Below are 5,000 nucleotides of genomic sequence, written 5' to 3' on the forward strand. Positions count from 1 at the left end.
TAGTGGGGGCTGGTGGGTTTTGGAGGGGTGTCATCAGAGTAACTTTTTGGAAGCCCCCCCCCCCCCCCCCCCCCCTCCCCCTCCCCTTGAATAAAAAAAAAATACATACGGCATCAAAAAAGATACTGCATTAAAATTTCGTTTTGTTACATTTCACGTAATTTATCGAAAGAAACCTGAAAGCTAGAAAGCTGCTTTTAACAAATCCTCACTCAAAAGAATGAAAAGTCAATTTCAGCTCTCCTTGTTACTGCTCGTAATGAGATGCAGCATTCATCGCTCACCTACTGCAATCAAGCCACTTCAGGAACGCGGCAGGAAGCAGGCTGATAACCAACCTTAAGCCAGAAGTAAGAAACAGGATGTATTGCTTCCTGCATCCTGAAGATTATAGCTCAAACGTCGGAGGCACGAATAAAGAGGAAGAAGAAAACTACGAAGAAGAGGAAGAAGGGGAAGACAACGAAGGAGAACAAGAGGAAGAAGAAGAGGAACGAACATAGCGACGACGAGATCGAAGAGAACGTCGAAAGTGAGGAAGGAGACACTTCGTAGTAGTTTCATGCCCCTCCCATTAAATTTCTCAGAGAAAAGCCCTGGTAACGAGGTCACTTCCAATTCAGGACTCAAATTATTGGTCTTAAATTTTATTTGCGCTTGGCAACAACATTTTTATGAATGAAAAGAAAGTTGTTACTATTCAAGACTGTTATTATGGTACGTTCATTGTCAAAATATAAAAGCTGTTGAGAAGTTTTCTTGTTACCCTGGAACTGTTTTAGCATATTTGTTATAAATAAAAGAGCACAATTTTTCTTCAATTTGTTAACATCTCTTATCCTATTTTTAATCTAATTTTTCGGCTGCCACTCCCCCCCCCCCCCCCTTTCAAGCCATTTTTTCTCTAGTGCCCCCCCCCCAAAAAATCCCACCAGCCCCCCCTCTCTCATAAAAAATGAACGGTCCCTAAGCCCGCCTCACACAGTGAGGAAAGAGCTGAGCAAACTGCCTCGCAAGGCGGTTTACTCAGCTGTTTCCTCACGTGTGCAGCGAACGTTTGGTGAGAAATTGGCCTCACGAGGCCGTGAGGATAAAAACAAACATGTTTGATATTTTTGGACTCGTGATGCAAATTCCTGACTGTGTGCGGCCATCGGGAGAATCAAGCTGAGCTCGGTCAATCAAGCATCCAAGATGGCGTCGGAGTAAGAAATTCCGACGCCACTGATGCCATGTATTTTATTGGATGCTTGCTTGACCGAACTCAGCTTGATTCTACTTTTTAAGGACTGGTAAACTTGTTTTTTTTCTCTCACCTGCCATGAATTCCAAACATATGTATGCGTTTCTACCTACAAGCTTTGCTCCGTAGAAATCGACAATCTCTTTGACATTGTCTTTTTTAGCCAGATACAAGGCTAAAATGTCTTCCATTACATACTTACACTAAAATGGAAGTGAGAAAGCAAAGAACAAAAAATTAAGGATTAAATAAAGTAAGCCAAGAGAAATTAAAGGAGGTTCAGGTAAGCCTACTTCCTTCCTTGTAGATATTAGACTTTCCTTGAATGTGATTGGTTTAAAATGCCACGTATTTCCTACTAATTGGCTTCTTATCATGTAATCGGACAGTTAGATATACCACAGGTAACCCAGGCTCACTGTGTGTGCCACATAGGTAAATATAGAGAACATATGAGGCGAAGTTTAGGTCTGGAAATTTGCAAGAAAATGGAAATAAAAATCGATGAAACTTACCATGTGGTGAGCTGTTGTTGTCTTTAATATGTACACGAAGTTTCGGGAAAAGTATAGTATAGTTTCACCTTCCTTCATAGTATAGTGACAAGGTAGGAGACGGAAGCCAGCGTCGGTACTCCGATCGACCCAAAACAAGCACCATTTTTTCGCGAAAATCGAATCCAGTCGCTAAATAAACACGCCAGGCTCGTGGAACATGAATTTCTCTAAACCATGAATCCACTGAAGCATCTCCAGGTAGCAACGCGAAGCCACCAGACTCCGTAGAACTTGTAAGTTAACCTGCTAAAATGGCGGCCAGAAACCGTTGTCCTCGCAAAGTGTCCAATTCAAAATGGCACTGAACTCGGGACGCTTGGTGACGAGTATAATAAGTCCCCCTGGAGGGAGGGGAGTCCCAGATTGCTCAGTGAGTTTTGTTTTTAGCAATTTGGGACTCCCCTCCCTCCAGAACTTATTATACTCGTCACCAGGCGTCCCGAGTTCAGTGCCATTTTGAATTGGACACTTTGCGAGGACAACGGTTTCTGGCCGCCATTTTAGCAGGTTAACTTACAAGTTCTACGGAGTCTGGTGGCTTCGCGTTGCTACCTGGAGATGCTTCAGTGGATTCATGGTTTAGAGAAATTCATGTTCCACGAGCCTGGCGTGTTTATTTAGCGACTGGATTCGATTTTCGCGAAAAAAATCGTGCTTGTTTTGGGTCGATCGGAGTCCCGACGCTGGCTTCCGTCTCCTACCTTGTCACTATACTATGAAGGAAGGTGAACGGGGACCATTTTCCCCGAAACTTCGTGTACGTATTAAAGACAACAACAGCTCACCACATGATAAGTTTCATCGATTTTTATTTCCGTTTTCTTGCAAATTTCCAGACCTAAACTTCGCCTCCTATGTTTACTATATTTACCCATGTGGCACACACAGTGAGCCTGGGTTACCTGTGGATATACCAATCACAATTAAAACTGCATTTTAAATGAACCAGTCACAAACTTCAATATAATCACCATAGGATCGACAACTAAGTCTCGACAAGCGAAATTTTAAACAAAATCATAAAATCATAAGAAAAATTACGCCTTTCATCATCTTTTTGTCCTTTCTAAGATCTCTGGAAAATGTAATATTTATGGTTAATTGCTAACAGGACTTCATGTCATCCAATTCTGTCCGTAATCATACTCTTGATTAACAAATTGGACTATCGCGGATTTTGTTAATCATTCGCATGATTACAGACCGAATTAGATTCCACTTGTTATTATTATTTCCATTACAAATCATCAGCGTGCTGTAGCCTCTCGCAACAACAACAGCACATAGAATTGATTTATAATAACACGTTACTACAAGTGTGTTTTTGTTAAATAATTAACCCTTGTTAATTTTGGAAACTCCTTACACCGTCTTTGTCTTTTGCAAGCTTCAAAACTTATAGAGCCCCTAACCGTTCAATTTGTTTTTTTTTTTGGGGGGGGGGGGGGTAGATTTTCATATCTTTCAAGAACTCATTTTCAGAAAACCTTTTTTTACGAGCGCTAAAAGTGAAGTTTTTTTACCTATCGTTTGCATTAGTCTCCCACTCGGCCAAATGTGTCCATATATTGAGCGTTACGTAAGAAAACGACATCGTGCAAGCTTTGAGTTGTTGGAATGTCCTTTTCTTACGTCATAGCTAAGTGTCAAATATCGGACGCTTCTCATTGGCCTGTTGCTAATGAGCCCACGAGCCAATAAATTGTCCAGCGGGGCTTGTAGCTCGCAAAAATTAAAAATTTTACTAACTTCAAGTGCTCGTAAAAATCATCAGGATTCAATATTCTTAAAACATTTTTTCCGAAAATGCGTTCTTGAAAGATATGAAAATCTACCCAAAAAAAAAAGTTGAAGGGTTAGGGGCACTTTAAAAAAAACTAAATTAAACACATAACTTGTTTCTTGACCGAGTCACAAGGGGCAGGGGTCTATTTCTGATTTGACGTCACAAGCTACTTGGCATGCATGTTTTCAACCTCCTTCCCCAGGACCTCTCCCTTGGTTTTGTGCTGGGGCGGGAGCCATAATACCAAGTAAATCATTTTATTACGTCACATCAGGAATCTACCCACGCATCCTTTTGACTCGGTCATGAAACACTCATGGGGCATGCGTTTCTCCCTTCCGAATGAAAGCTTAGTTTCTAAAGAAACTGTGATGCCGCGTCAGTGAGAAAGTGAAACATTAAACTTTTGCATCACATCGTCGCTCTGCACAATTTTATGACCTGAGCATTGGCAGCGAAAGTCAAGTGTTTCAGCCTTGTTAGGCCTCAGCAGCAAGGCGTACCGCGGGATATTCAATGGATAAACACCCATCTTTGAACGCCCTTGACAGTCAATCTACGAGGTGTTTGATGACGCCTTGTAAACTCAATACTAGCACTCCTTATTCTTTTCAAGCCGACTTACAGTAAACTTCTTCATTGAAAGAGCATTTAAATTTGGTACACAAACGAATATTACCATCGCAACATTCTAAAGCTGAAGTTTAAGACATCGTTTGGCCGGCTTACCATTTTAATGCAAAAGGTGATTGAACGGCACTTCGAAGTTGCTTTGTAGCAAACTCCAAATGAACCATGTCCCACTGTTTCTTCGATAAAATAGTGGACATCTTCCTGAAACTGTCCATCCTGAATGTCGAATTTTTCCTGCAAGTGCCCAAGAAAAAGAGAATAGACCTTTTTCGCTTGTACATTTTGTTTTCCCAACACAGATCATGTGATAATACTCAGGAGGTTTGGTCCTTTGTTTTGTTCTTTGAAAAGAGTGCATGCAGACATATTCATGCTTGCATGCACTCTTTTTAATGAACAAAACAAAGGACCAAACCTCCTGAGTATTATCACATGATCCGTATTGGGTAAACAAAATGTACAATCGAAAAAGGTCTATTCGTTAAAACAATGTGAGATTATAAATCTTCTGGAAAAATATACTAAACCATTGACTAAAAGCTTCTTCGCAGGAAATTCTTTTAGCTCGTCAAGCAATCTTTGCTTGTGCAGGGAGCCAAACGAAGGCCTGCGAGGGAAGCAAAATTTTGCGATAGTGCTTTTAAGTTGCGGAATTGGCGCATGCGTGGTTACAGCAACAGCTTCCCACCCATCAGTGACCGACAACACCTCGGTCCGCTTAAAATTTTGAGTTGACTTTTTTCGTTCTCTATTCTATTTCGAAGCAAGGACCGCACTCGAA

The sequence above is a fragment of the Montipora capricornis genome, chromosome 8, assembly GCF_036669925.1.
Source record: "Montipora capricornis isolate CH-2021 chromosome 8, ASM3666992v2, whole genome shotgun sequence".
Taxonomy (NCBI): Eukaryota; Metazoa; Cnidaria; class Anthozoa; order Scleractinia; family Acroporidae; genus Montipora; species Montipora capricornis.